The sequence below is a fragment of the Ipomoea triloba genome, chromosome 2, assembly GCF_003576645.1.
Source record: "Ipomoea triloba cultivar NCNSP0323 chromosome 2, ASM357664v1".
In the NCBI taxonomy this organism is placed as follows: Eukaryota; Viridiplantae; Streptophyta; class Magnoliopsida; order Solanales; family Convolvulaceae; genus Ipomoea; species Ipomoea triloba.
This window is the reverse complement of record NC_044917.1, coordinates 9,830,347-9,846,611: the sequence shown is the minus strand read 5'-3', so window position 1 is coordinate 9,846,611 and position 16,265 is coordinate 9,830,347. Positions and strand designations below refer to the sequence as shown.

The window sequence follows — 16,265 nt, the reverse complement described above, 5'->3', positions numbered from 1 at the left end:
CTATGAGACAACTAAACACAGAGACTCTGTTGCTGGTGAGACTCGATCCATGTCTCTTCTCCCAAACTTCACCCCTGACCCCTGTGACCAGTTAAGCTGCCCATGCAGGCTAAGTATTTTATCCTAACAAGAGGTATCATAGCCGGGTCACAAGTTCAAGTTTGAGTCCCAGATTGGCTTAGTGGGTGCTTAATCCTAACAACATTCCATTCATGATTCATGGAAACTTTAACGACATATTTGGTTCACGGTACATAATGAATTTTAAAAGAATAGAAATAGTATTCCATAAGGAAGGTAATAGGTAAGGAATAGAATATGAATTGTATTCTATTGTTCGGTTCGGTTCGCTGAATGTAATTTCAGTATTTGGTTGGTTTAATTGTTCGGTTCGGTTCGCTGAAGGAATAGATTTAGGAATGTAATTTCAGTATTTGGTTGGTTTAAGGAATAGAAATGAAATGTGTTCGAAAGACATAAATACTGATGACTATATACAATATTGATTCCCACAAGTCCAGCAATTGATGACTAGGAAATTGTTGGATGGCGGTCTGAAGAGTCAAGGATCAAGTCCTACACAATGCCTCGTTAGGGTAACTCAACTAAACTAGACATTTGCTCACTGTGCACAAGGAGTCCCTCTCGCTTACATTGTCGTCGGTGAGACTCAATCTCTGGTCTCTTCACCCCTGTGACCAGTTGAACTGTCCACGCGGACTAAGTATTTTATCCTAACAAAAAGTATCATAGCCGGGTCACAAGTTCGAGTTTGAGTCCCAGATTGGCTTAGTGGGTGCTTAATCCTAACAACATTCCATTCATGATACATGGAAATTTTAACGACATGTTTGGTTCACGGAAGTAATAGGTAGTATTCCATAAAGAATGGAATATGTAAGGAATAGAGTAGGAATTGTATTCTATTGTTCGATTCGTTGAAGGAATAAACTTTAGAAATGTAATTTCAGTGTTTGGTTGGTTTAAAGAATAGAAATGGAATGTGTTTAAAAGATATAAATACCACTATGCAAAAAAAATATATTATTATTATTTTATTGAAAATCAACTCATAACTGAGAACTAAGCTAAGAAGGTATATTATAATATATTATACAATGCATAGTTGACGGCCTAAATCCTTCCATTAATCTACTATAGGACAAGGGCTAAAGGAATAGCATCATCATGAGTTGATAAGATAAAAGAATCTAATTCAGATATATTGTTTGGGAGAAGATAAAAGAATCTAATTCAGATATATTGTTTGGGAGAAGATAAAAGAATCTAATTTCAATATTATGCTTATATCAATTATTCCTTATTTTATTCTTTCCCCTCTGGCCCTCTATCAAATGTATAGCCACTTTGTATTGCTCCCTTAATCTCATTTTATTTTTTTTACATTTATTACTTAAATATTAATTTTAATTCTTTGGTCTACCTTGTAGTCTAATAGTATATAACTATTACTTTTCATATGAAAGGTCTCAGGATCGAATCTCATCCCAAGTAAGGATCAGAATAATTTGTTGAAATGGGGCCAGGAATTGGAGTCTAGGTGGAACTAGGGTATACTATTTTTTTTTTTAATTTTTACATAGAAGAATAATTTTATTTTTACTGTATATAAAAATATCATTATCTTTATATATATATATATATATATATATATATATATATATATATATATATATATATATATATATATATATTTATTTATTTATTTATTTATAAAAGTCAACATTTTTACGCTTTTAACTTTGCAAAATCTTCTTCAAATTTAAGGAATATATAATAGTGCACATTAATATAGAAAATGAGGTGCATGCGTAGAAAATAGAAATGAAGATAAAGTCAATTGTAATCATAGTTGTTTATGATTATATTGTGCACCAGCAACAAGGTAGAACGAATGGAGAATTTCAAAGATCATGGAGTGTCCTTTTTGAAAGAAAAAACAAAGCAACTTACAAGTGATTTAAAAGGTGAAAAGTTTAATTTCATCAGAGATAATGTACACGCATGATTTCGTAATAAATAGTATCATAAAACTTTTCATTTTTAACCCAAAAAAAAAAAAGAAACAATAACATTTAAAAAAAATATTAATTAGTTCTATACATCATTAAAATTGTAACACAATGTAAAGTAAAACTATGGTTAAACACACTTAGGCATGGAATTATTATCTCACGAGTAAAACACATATTTACATAATACACTTTTACATGTAAAATAAAAAATAATAATTATACGTCTAATAATAACATAAGAAAAGTTATAAGGCTAGGTGTCAATTAACATCTATGATTCTTATCCTCTATACCAACCCAAAGTTAATAGTAAAGTTTTTGAGTTTGTACGAGATACAAAGTCAATATTACTGTCTGCACACTTTTTGACTGAGTTAATTATACAAAAGTTATTGGTATGATTCACAATGAAAATGAACTACAACTTATAAATCTAAGACCAAAAACAGAATTAACTCGATCTACATAATAGTCTAATGCTTCTTTCTTGAGATAAATCATCTTCAAAGATATCTTATCTCTCACCTATGGTGTTGGTTTTCCCTTGGGTCTCAAGGTCAAACAAAAAATGTGCATGCACTTTTGATATTGTTGGATTATTGGCCTCGATCGGGTACCTATGATTAGCAATAACTTCTAAGTCAATAAGCTAATTAATAAAAACAAGTATTGTAAGCCATAAAGCTTAAGTAATGAATACAACATAAAGTCATCTTGGCACAAATGTGTATTCCCAGAGTCATGGGAGGTTAAGAAAGTGAATAGGAGCGAATTAGGAGTATCATGTCATGACCTGAGGGCCCAAATAAAGAAAAGTGTATTTTAAAGTGAAGATCAAGATTCACGCTAACACTCATCACGATCGTGAGTGTCAATTAAGCAACTTTGCTCTGTTTTTCTCTGCTAGGTGACATCTTGGTATAATTATATTTCAGCATAGTATTGTCCAAACCAAGTGATTCAAACAAAATTGAAAAAATAATTAAAAGAGTTATAACTTCAATGAAGACTATAAAGTCTAATTCGAACGTCTATAACATGAAAAATGGGTTAGAAATCAAAACTATTGTGCAGAGTACAACCGTCATGACCATGAGGTCAATCGTGAGCGGGCCAATATTATGCAAAGAGACGTGATTCTAATTTAACTGCTATAAAAGGGGGTTGGTAGTTATTTTTAGGGGTACTTTTGATATTTTACTCTAAAAACTTCTCTCTATCTTCTCTCCACTTAGAATAGGATTATATTAGGTTAGACTAGATTTCAATTCAAGATTGCAATTCAAATCAAACTTCAATTCATATTTGTATCTTCAATATACATTGGATCAAATCTAAGTTTTCTTTACTTACATTTCAATTGTGCTTTTAATACATGCAATTCAATTGTGTTTTTTTACTTTTCAATAAAGATCATGAATAGCTAGATTTCCTCTTGGTATTTGAAATGAGCTTTCTCTTGTTATAGATGTTTGTGTCAATTCGATTGCATAAAAGAATAGTGTACTGAATTAGCTAGGGTTCTTGTTGTGAGTTAAGTGTTATGTATGGACTTTTGTATGATTAGAGCTTAATTATACTTGAGGATCTTAGCCTTTTGATCATCGATCCTCTCACACAAATATTATCACTAAAATCTACCACTTATCATATATCCTCTCATTTATCCATTTAATCTATCTAGGCCACTTGATCATTGATACCAATAAAGAAAATTATCATTTATAAGTATATTTCAGTGTTAAGTTTAAACACTAAAACGATAATGGAGATAATAATTGAGTAATGATATCCTAGGAAAGAAAAACTTCCTTTGTATAGTTAAGAAGATCCATTTTGTATCATTTAGATGAAACTTGGTATCCAAAGTTTAGAAGAACCCATCTTAAAGACCAAACTAACCATGAAGTTTCGAACTAATCCATCGTCCAATCGGATAAGTTTATATGCTATAACTCCAACCTTCAATATAGAATGAGCCATGAAATATAATTATCAAAGTAATGAAGACCTTTGGATGATATGATGACAATAACAAGGCTCGTGATTGTACTTGTAATAACCTCCTTGTCATATATCCTCATGTAATCCACGATCTCTCGCATTCTTCAGGCTTCTATGATTACTTATATACTAGGTTTATTCACATTTTCATCATTCCAATCATCATAGGTTAAAGGGCAGCCTATATAACTTGTGAGATATGGCCCATGTGTATCCGTAAGGATAGCCCAAGTGGTAAGAGTGCTCTACCTACAGTCAAGAGGTTGTAGGTTTGATCCCTATGGATAACCTAGGCTGGTTTACCCCCTTGTGGTCCTTTGGCACAAGTGTTGGGTGGGCCCTTGAAGAGTTAAAGTACAGTCAACATTTTACCATCGAAATGTGATTCTGACTGTTACACAAGTATAATGAAATAAAGTTGTGTGATTTCACTATTAGTTATAACTTTTGCATAACCTTTTTGTTTGTAGCAAAATCTTGAAAATGTCAAGCCTAGAGTTTGATTACTAAATACTCTCAAGCTGAATTTGATGAATGGCATACTCTCATGAAAATTCACCTAGCTACATTGCATAGTATGTAGGGTGTGGTTTGTAATACAACATGGACCCATCAGAACTCGCAAGGTGAACACAACATTTCTATCAACGGATCTAGATGTTCCTCGTCCAAATTATGTGGACAAACCTATAGAAGAATGGACAAAAGATTATCACATTCTCAACAATCTCGACAATCAAGCCTTAGTAATTCGACATGTGGAAAAGTGAAAGGTTTGCACCAATCTGACATGCTAAAGACTCACTATCATTTTCCCAAAAAAAAAAAAAAAAGACTTTCACTATCCAATGGGAGTATGTTGTGCAGTTGAGGTTGGTTAATTGTTGTTCGCTGAAGGCGAGGAGTGGGCCGAGTCCTAGGTCCTACCATCGAAACATGATGCTAACTCTACGCAAGTATATGAAATAAAATTGCTCTTATGTAGTGTGGTGACATTTCTGATCTATTACCATTGTAAATAGGTGGTCACAGTATTGAACCCCAGTGATGGGGGCGTTGATTCTTTGAACTGAAAAAAAAAATTGAGAAGTATAGAACATATACTACCATGTAAAGAATCATTAGTGTTTTAAAAAAAAATTGTTCATCAACATTCGCTACTAGTTATAGTTTTTAACGTAATAGTAAGCGTTTGAACTCGACAATTGTGCCGATTGCTCTTCCCCACCTAAATCTAAATGGTTGCCTTGTACTATGTTACATATGTCCCGTAAAGATATATTAAATAATTATCATATTTAGATGGCAAGATATTAGACTTGGTCCTCCAAATTAAATCTCTAGGCCCAACATGCCACCAGGACCGATCATTATTGCATGAACCATGGTCCACACAGCTGTGTGGACCAAAAATAAAAAGTACATTATTTTTGTATTGAATGTACATTATTTTTGTACTGTAGGTACATTATTTTAGGGTACATTATTTTTGTACTGAATGTACATTATTTGATATATATTATCAAATAATGTACCTACAGTACAAAAATAATGTACCTTCAGTACAAAAATAATGTACTTTTTATTTTTGGTCCACACAGTTGTGTGGACCATGGTCCATGCAATAATTTGCCCACCAGGACGCAGCCTTGAGTCTAATGCTGCACGGAGTGAAAGGATAACAAGATTAAGTACGTCTCTATTATTTAGGCATGGCATGCAATTATGTTCTCATGAGCAAATAACATGCATCGTCGTGTGTCAAGAAACAATATAATGATATCCATATGGGACATCGGATGTCACTAGACCAAAGTTCTTTCGCTGAATTTAAATAGTCTAAAAACGGTTCTTTCGCTGAATTTAAATAGTCTAAAAACGGTATTTACAGATGAGTGGTAAAACAGTGAAACAGATTAATATAATTAAGCCAATTAATGCAAGGAAATCTGGTAGCTTTTTGCCTTTCTGCCAACTCAATTAATCTGAAAGCTATATATCTCGATCTCTCGTCAAATGTTTGGGTGGCTTGCAATCATTTAAGTGTTCAAGAAATTCTTATATGTTTGAGTAAGAAAGATTCTTGAATCATCATGAAAGATTTTTATTATATCTTTTAAAAATTATTGTTGACTTTACTTTATCAGATTCAGTTTCCCTTTTCAAAAGTGTAAGTAATAGCTTTAAACCTCGAATTATGAACATGCATTTTCTCTGAAATCTGTATTACAGATCATGACCGTTATGTTGTTTTATTTCTCAGTTAATATGCATTATAGGTTTAGCCCATGAATTCATTAATAAAGTAACGGATTTGGTTAGATTTTGTCAAAACTTTAAAGATCAAATTCATCACTTTATTATTAAAAACTTAGTCACTAAACCTACATTATAAATAATATAATTGAGTAACTAATTAACTTTTTTTAGTACTACCGACTCTGTTACAATGTGCAGTATCTGTTCATAGCTACTTTCTCAACCTACTAAAGCATAAAGAGTCAATGCAGTACAACTTGGTGCCACTAGACCACAAGGTAAATAAAAAATGTCATTTCATTTGTTTCAAAAAAAAATATCATTTCATCTATAAACACGTGAAAATACAAGTAACCAAACTTTATGATTATTTAAAAATCTCTCTTTCAAGTGCACAATTTTTATTAATTTGAAGTGTAATTTTTTTTAAAAAGCAGTAAATCTAGATGAATTTAATGGCTGAGATTTGTGCGCATTTTTTCACCTGGGGAGTCCTTTGCACTTTATCCCAATCATATATATATTATGACTTTAAATCACATTGAGTAACAAAAATTCTTATTCTATAAACATACATAAGAATTATCTAGCCTATTTGAAATGCATGGTACCATTTTGATACATAGATTGATGAAATTAAAGAATTTTTGTTTCGCAAAAAAAAAAAAAAAAAAAGTGATAAATAACATGACATTCACAGTCCTAGGACAAGCCAGTTAAGGAGCATCATGTCAATGACAATGCTTTAAAGCAACACAATGGGGTTATTGTAAGGCACTAGGCACTTACACATACATCCAACCAACCAACCCACCCACCAAAGAGCTGAGTTGTTATATCTTTAATGATGAATGATTTGGAGAGCATGTGATGTTCTCTTTTTATGTTATGTAAAAGTGGAATCCTCTCTTCTCATCAACAGTCATCCTTTTGGGTGCAATGCCAAAATATGCTGTGTTCTATGAATTGTCTGTCTTTCAATTCATACCATATGAAATTTCCCCAGTATTGTAAAACAGTTTCATGCTTAGTATTATTAGGGTTCTCTTCTATACAACAGACAATATATGGACAAGAACTTTTTAATTTAATTAAATTTCAAACTTATAAAATAACAACAATTTCTACATCGCACTGATGTTGAATTGTGCATGGTATAATCATGTAAGTATGCCTAGTTATAGCAAATACTGTTGGTACTGAATCACCATGCCAACCATGTTGGTTACTCTTGTCATTCCATGAAACTATAAATGATGCATGCTTTGAACACTAACAAATATGTTGGGTGCAGTGACAGCTCGGATCGAAGAGTCGAGTCTAGTATCTCGCCATCGAAACATAATGTTGACTGTTATGTAAGTATGTAGAAGGAAATAAAATTGCACATTTACTAACTATAGCTTTTGTTTAATAGCAAGTATCTTGATCTATCCTAATTCATCTCTCTCACCCAAAATCTGATCTCAAAAGAAAAGATTTTCAATACAAACAGAACACAGCATCAGGAATAGCCAATATGAATCCTTGAACTCATACTACTACTAATATGTAAATGTACATATAGAGTACGAATATATAGACCTTTAGGTGCATAAATGGAGCATTTAAAATGCTGTCATTTTTTTAGGGTTGTGTGTCATTGTATTTACTTTAGGCGTGTGTGCATGTCATTATGTTTTCTTTATACTACTTGTGTATCATGCATTTTGTCTGCTTTAGGCGTGTGTGTCATTTTATTTACTTTATACTTGTGTGTCATTGTGTTTGCTTTAGGCATATCTCTTTACCGATTGCTTGGCCTTTGGGCCGCTTCTGTTGCCGTTATATATGTTGTCGAATTTTTGAAAAGATTGGGATGTTCTTGGTTTATCTTGTCTAGCCTTGTGCTTATGTTGCTCGCTATTGTGTGCAGGTTGCAGCTTGGGCAAGGCCTTTTTCTTGTTAGACTATGTTTAGTGTACTTTAAACCTAGGAGTTTATGCTTAGTTTGTCTAAGTACGTGCTGGCAACATTGTGCATATCTTACTTGGACATTTGTTGATTTTAGGTGGGGTTCTCTTGGACTCGAGACCTACTCTCCTTGACTTTGTATAGTATATGCTGATTTTTGGATTAATATAATAGATTGATGGTTTAAAAAAAAAAAAAAAAAAAACTATACTTTTAAATTGTGTACTTGGTAAGCATGGCATGATAAATTGAGCCCTAAGTTTAGGTTGCAAGCAGACAGTTTCTTACTAGCTGGTGACCAATCCATACTCTCTTTTCACCAATTAACAATATTGTAGATGCCAAGCCAAAATAGTCCTGCCTTGCTCTATGAAAAGTCCTAGTCTTTCACCCAAACTAAACCGATTCAATGGTTTCGTTAGATTCACGTTACATATGGAACTTTTTTTCATCATTCTCAATTATTTTTCTGTATTTTATCAATCTCATCAACTAACACTTAAAATTGTTTGTTTTTTTTTTTTTTGAAGGAGCACTTAAAATTGTTAGTCTAATGTAAGTTATATAGAGTAAATATCATCGAGGATCCTCCGAGTATATTGATTTTGCAATATTTAGTCCTAAACGTTTAAATTGATCACTCGTGATCCTTCGACTTTCAAATTGTTACCATTCGTGGTCCAAGTTAGCCGTACCACTCATGATCCCTCTACTATCAAATTTTAACCACCCGTGGTCCTTACATGAGGACCACAGTTGGTTAAATTTTGATAGTAGAAGGACTATGAGTGCTTAAAACACCATTATAGTCCAAGTGGAAGGACCCTTTTTTTTTTTTTTTTTTTTTATAAATGAGTTATTTCACTCCAAAAGATGTCATGAGGACCACAGTTGTTAAATTTTGAAAGTTAAAATACCATGAGTGATTAACTTGGGCCACGGATGATAATTTCGCTCAAAATAACATCGTTTTGAGCGAAATAACCCATTTATATAACAAAAAAAAAATTGAACAATAACTAATAGGCTGACTAGGCAGCTAGCTGCCTAGAATACCGATTACAGTGATATTCTAAGCGGCCAGCCGTCACTTAGGCGCCGATTGATTAGAGCCTAGCTAGTTGCGACTTTTGCAACATTGGTGTGGACAAATTTCGATCTACCTTGAAATGAAGTAATGAACAGTACATGTGAATAGTAACCTATGATTTTCTAAATGTGATTAGAAGACCAAAATAAAATCATTACACGTTAAAATCTTAGGGACTATTTATGTCCATATTAAACATTCAGACATTAAAAGCATTGCTTAGTCCTAATTTTCTTTAAAAATATACAATTATTACACTTTTTTTTCCTAAATTTTCCTAAGAAAATCTTGGACTGCTTGATGGAATCAAATCCTATAACGAATTCCAGTAGGTGGAGTGTCAAACCTTTAACATTGAGTCTCAATATCAATCAATTACACAAATACTTTACTGACAAAACGCATTATATTATATTCTAGCCTAGCCATATGCAATCCTAGGTTCATATTTCATTCCTTTGTACCTCTAAAAGAGAGACCAAAAAAACAAGGTTGACACGTCACTTCATTGATGGAGAAGCCAGCAGTAAAAAATCAGACAAAATTTCATTGTCAATCTCCTATTGAGTTAACGACAACCTCAATATGACTAATTTTTTGTGATTTTTTAAGTGCTAATTAGGAAAAAGGGATGGAGAGGAAAAAAAAAAAGAAAAAAAAAGAAGGTCTAACGCAAAAAGTAAAAGTAAAAATAAAAGTTGAAGCAGTTAACGCGCTAGCCGTCATGTGCATTGCAGGCGCCCGACTAGGCGTTATGTGCGCAAAACGCACAGCACAGCACTGCATCCTTATCAATGGAGTTTTTTTGCGGTTTTTGAGGAGTTTTTGTAAGTGTGGTTAGGAAAGAGAAAATGAGATGGGAGGGAAAAAAAATTAAACAAATATGATTTTAAAAAATAATTAAATAAACTGTCAGGCGCAACTGACGCGCCCACTAGGTGCCTGCTGTGCACGACGCGCACAACATATGTAGTTTGCTTTTTTTTATCATTGTTCTAAGAACTCTATATTTGCACAGCATCCCAAAATTTCTCTCACCTACACTCTCTATCCACCTTGTAAGCATGCACTCTTCCAATATCTAAGAATAAACTTTTGAAGTGGTCAAGTGGATGCTCTTATAGGAAGCCCCCAAATCTTCTCTCTCCTACACATAAATTATGTTTTCCTTAAAAACTTATCTGAGCAAAAAATATTATTGTGGTTGCTCTAATACCCAATATAATTCTTGATTATAGTGACTAAACATAACCATATTAGTGACTAATTAAGGGACACATATGTAATATTGTAATCGCATGTCATTTAGGAACTAAAGTTACACTTACCATATAATTTAAGAACTAAAATGAAAAATTCAATGATTAAAAAGTCAGAAATGACCTGAAAATTTTATTCAATTTTGAATTGAAAAAGAAATTCGGAGTTATTCCTATAGGCTCGATTTATTACATATTCATATCTTGTTTGCAGGGTCTATGTGACAGCCCAATATTTGTAAACAAGTTTTGGGTTAGTATTGCCGTTTAGGCTTAATCAAATTCGGCCCAATCAAAACCGTGGGGCTGCCTATCTCTCACTGTTCAAGACCACGATCCAAAAATACATAAAATACATTATTCTGACACAAAAATTATATTATTCTGACTCATAAAGCACATTATCTTACCACAAAAATTTCATTATAACACATAAAGTACATTATTATAGCTCATAAAATACATTATCTTACCTAGAAAGTTCATTATTCTAATTCTTAAGCGTGTAGAACATGAATTTTTTTTAACATCAAAACGACATTGTTTTGAACCGTGGGCCAAAACAACACACAATAATTTGTCATTATATGATCAATGTGCTATCTAATAACTCCTTTCACAAGTTTTCATAATAGCTTCCTCACCACCAAAATCAATTCTTTTTCACAAGTTGTCACAATAGCTTCCTCACCACCGGCCAAAATCATATCAATTCTTCCTGCAACATTATTTTCTCCTTCACCACCTTCAATTTAACCAATTTTTTTGAGCAAAGATTCAAGATTCTTTCACTTACACCTGCACTAGCAACATTCACTGGTAACACAAGTTCTCATGGAACAAACTGCCCCCTCAACCAACAACTTTCTTCAGTCACATGACTTTTACCCATCTCAAAATATGGCCAAAAGCCGCAAAGAGTCTAAAAAGTAATTGTTGGGAAAAGTGATACTGCAACTGGGATTTAAAGTTGTAACGTGGAAAGATTCCCTTTTTTTAGAATAATTTCGTCAATCGGTACCTAGGTGCAAAGCACAAAGAACGTTGTTGTTCCCCAATTACACAACTATTCTGTAGTAACGTGAACTCGTTAACTACAATTGGAACGCACTAAACACTGCTCAAATATAAGAGATAAAAAGAAAATAGGAGAAGATGAGAGCTTTATAATTGTTTTGGGATGATTTATAAGTGGAAAGGGGGAACTTATTTATAGTAACATAGGGTGAATAGAAACCACCGACACTTTATCACCCATGTCCATAAAGGCCACAAAAATAATAAACAAACATTGATTTGGTTCCCTTCCACCTAGCATTAACAACAATCCCCCACTAGTGCTAGGAGAAAAACATATTGAGCTTGAACAAGAAGATCTGAGCAATGGAGAATCAACACTTACGAGTTGGTGTCATAAGACTCGAACCAACATGTAGTGACATAGGGTATTCCTTGCTTGTTGACTGAACGAATCTTGAACTCTATAGACATCAAAATTTGAACCAAATGTCACGCATCTCTTCTCAAATTAGTGCATTCCGCGATATTACACACAAATGTCCTAGAGAACCTCAAGATTCTCATGAGTGCTTTAGAAAAAAATCTGACATCCTTTCATAGAAGGTGGCCAACCTTCTCACCCACGTAGGTGATCTCACACATTTTGTCTCTTTGGAGACTTAAGATCATTAAGAACATTTATGCTCAACTTCTCAATTATTAAGCTATAAATTCATTAAGTCCGTCTCAGTAAGACCACCCATGTCATAGGGGTGTGAATTCATTAAGTCATAGCTCAACCTCACAAGTACACACATAATAGGAATGACCAATTAGTATACTACTTTGTGATTCTTTCCGTGGTTTCATTTGACCACAAAAGTGGACCAGCATGAATTCATCACCTCTTGGACTTTTAAGTTATTCCATCAATAATTCAACGACTAACCTCATAATTAGCATTCTTTATTAAAGTAAGTTGATCCTCTCGATCAAACTTAGATACACTTTGATGAGTACTTTATTTACTCACAAATAATTCCCTTGAGATTTTCATGCTTAACATGAAACATTCTCTTTTATCATTATTCTCGGTACCACAAAGAAACTTATAGAAAAGAAATATAAGGAGCTAATTACTCCACAATGCAACAATTGCAAATACTTTTCGCAAAAGTACTTGATTTCTTACACATATTGGTCTTTGGTGCCCAACATTGGCTCCTTTGTAGACTAAATTTTGTAAATTTTCTTTGTGAAACTTTATAGTAGCTTCGCACTTAATTAATACATATTCAATAGTTGAATAAATATCAACAAACTTGATTACCTTAACCCACCATAAATACCCTTTAAACAGGAATAATAGGTCTTCCAAGATAACTCAACCAAAATTTTAAATAATACATATAAGTGCTCATTGCGAGTATGCCAAAGAAATAATAATGTTTGCATGATATTTCAGGTTGAACAACATAATCACATAATCTCGATCATATTCAAATAATATATTCAAACTGCATTTATTAGAGAATAATTTATCTACATAAATTGTAAGAATGTGAATTCAACATATATAACTTTAACATTCAAAGTTATTTCAACTTCACAATTTTCTCTCACATGAGGAAATTCATAACCCATATATAACATTGATATAATGTTAATCAATACAAATTTCCACTACACCAAAAAGGTTATTTAGTGGCGGTTAATTTGTTATTTAGAGGCGGTTCAAAACCGCCACTAAACTGTTTAGAGGCGGTTTTCCAACCGTGTCTAAATAGTGTGTCGCGAAGGATTTAGAGGCGGTTTTAGACAAGTGTGGGAATTAATGAAAAACTTATTTAGAGCGTTTTTAATGCATTTAGTGGCGGTTTTGTTATCGTCCGCGAATAATCAATTATTTTTGTCTAAAGTTTAGCGACACTTACATAACCGCCACTAAATTATTTTATTTAATTTTACTTTAAATATTAGCGACGGTTAATAACCGCCACTAAATTAAGTTTTAGTTTTTAAATTATTTCTTATCTAATTGTAATGAAATTTTTGAACTGACATTAAAATTTTTCATTCTATTTTAATTTTTATTTTTATAATCCTCATCAAATTAATTTTTTTTTTTGTTTTTTTTTGATAAATCTCTACATTCAAATTTGCATGGCAACCACAAACAAACTCTATATATACATTTAATTGAAAAGAAAATTAATTGTAATGAATATTTGTCAAATATTATCAAACAATATTCATGTACAACCAACCGTCTACATATTAATTGAACTGTATACATAACTGAAAAATATTTTAAATGAAAAATATAAAGCAACATAGACGATGAATATCATTTTTCACCCTCGATGAGAATTGAGGGTCATAACTTTTCCTTGTAGTATTGTGAATCTTCGAGGACTCAAAAAACTGAGGAGCTTGGAGAGTATGGCACTGGTGGTATGTATTCATACAACCTTCAGCTGAATACCCTACAACAGATAATATACCCTACATTTTCTGTTTAAGTAGAAGAGAATGTGAATAACACAATGGATTTTGATAGGATTCCAACTTCCAGTCTACCAATTTGCTTTGGATCAACCTCATCCTTCTCAACAAGTGAAGTAACAGCAGTCAAACTGTAAATCAGCAAATGAATAGGTTGGACCAGATCATATAAAGACAATATTTTGCAAAAGTGAAGTTATTCTACCACACAAGAAGTGAACGGCCTCCTCCTTTGTCCCCTGCCAAGCGCAATAAAAAGGAATTGAAAATTAATATAAACAAATTAGAATGCTAATGAAGTCAGCAAATGAATTTTACTAACCTTAAGTTTGAAACTTGATAAGGGGACAGTATTACCATCATTAATGCAATAAATGGAAGTTTCATTTCACCTGAAAATAAAGAAGTTGGATGGCCAATCTCAGGTATCTTTAATATGAGCATCTTTGACAACTCAAAATTGGTATTGCCACTTGTTCGGTTCAATTTCCATGCAATGCAGTAAGACAACTGATTTTATCAATTCTTAATTGTTATTCTTTTCCTTCTATTTTCCCTTCTAAAAATGTTAGGAGAATAAGATTTATTTTTTGAAACAAGATTAGTAGTATTAACTTTAGAATTTGAAATTTCTCATTATGAAAAAGATGAATACTGCAACATTTTTACTTGTTAAAGAAATGAAATAAAATGCCAAAGAAGAAAACTTATTCAATATTAGGCTCAATATGGGTGACGTCCTCCGTGTTCATTGTTAGGAACATCATGTAATAGGTTTTGATGATACCAACTGTTAAGTAAGAATCCCCAAGTCTCGATACATAGGCAAAACAATGTAAGTTCGATAAGTAAACTAAGAGCGAAAATACAACCGGGTAATTTGAGCTCAACTCGGGAAATATTTAAGCTTAAGGTAAACTTGTTTGAACAACTTAGAAGTTTTCGTGTTGTAAGCAAACAGATAGATCAGAAGCAGGCACGAGACAACTCTGGAGGAATAAGGGTCTACGAGACATCAACTAAGTCTCGAGACACAAGCCAAGTTCGAGAGGTAAGGACCTCTCGATATACCTATCGAGTTCGAGACGTAAAGAATATTCGAGAGATAGACCTCTCGATACATGGGATTGAAACTTCAAGTGGTCGAGACATCTTTTATGGTCTCGATAAACCGGCACTTCTCCAAGAGGCTGAATGTTGGTCAACATGTGCAGATAAAATACTCTAAGTTTGGAGAAGAAGAATATCATGGAGATAAAATATTGAAGAGGTGCTGAGCGGGAGGTTTCAAAATGGACGGAAGTGGATGACACGTCAGACCTCCACCACAAACGGTCAAGAAGTGCACCAATCCTGAAGTGGTCAGATTCCCCAAACAAGGAATGATGGGAACATAAAAAGAGTAACTTTATCCAAAAGAAGCAAGTGAAGCATAAACTCAAGAAAGTGGAATATGGAATATTCACTACAAAACAAAAGGCTCAAGTTACAAGACCACTACTCCATGAAAAATGCTGAAATTGTGCAAAGACCCATGTTCGGCATGGGAGACCAATTTCAAACGGAATAGTTTTCCCTCCAACGGAACTATTCTTCTACTCTCATATATAAGGACGTAAAGACACAGAAGAAAGAGGGAGTTCTAGCGAAAGAGGTTAACAAGAGGTGTCTGATAAAAACGTTCCAGTGCAAAGTGCTTAACTTGGAATATCATCCTGATATTCAATACAGCGAGAGAACACATCTTAGTGTTCGAAGAGAGTTACAAAGCTAAACTGTCATACATCCAGAAGGTGACCAAAGCTGCTCTACATCAAAGTTGATCCAACGATAGCTTGTGGTCAGATTGGAGATTGTTACATTCAACTGTGACTATCAACAACGTCTTGCTTTGGATTAAGCAAGGGAGGTGGAGTATCCTGGCTGCTGTCCGAGCGAAAGAAACCTGAGGCTTGACGCGGGCTTGGTGATCAAAGGTCAAGTGCTCGAGAGGTGGAGTAACTGGAAGCGGGGAGAAAAACCTGAGGAGAGGCGGAGTAACCTGGCTGCTGTCCGAGCGAAAGAAACCTGAGGCTTGACGCGGGCTTGGTGATCAAAGGTCAAGTGCTCGAGAGGTGGAGTAACTGGAAGCGGGGAGAAAAACCTGAGGAGAGGCGGAGT

General features: G+C 33.5%; 1 long non-coding RNA gene across 1 annotated transcript in view; it reads right to left on the bottom strand.

Annotated features, from left to right (window-relative positions):
• Positions 1–14,053: 14,053 nt before the first annotated feature.
• LOC116006123 overlaps positions 14,054–16,265 on the bottom strand; it is a 21,187-nt gene continuing 18,975 nt past the window's right edge. Inside the window, exons 3-5 of the long non-coding RNA XR_004095058.1 lie at positions 14,428–14,497; positions 14,311–14,344; positions 14,054–14,236 (exon numbers count right to left, since the gene is read on the bottom strand). This is a non-coding gene — a long non-coding RNA (uncharacterized LOC116006123). The remainder of the gene's footprint in view (positions 14,237–14,310; positions 14,345–14,427; positions 14,498–16,265) is intronic.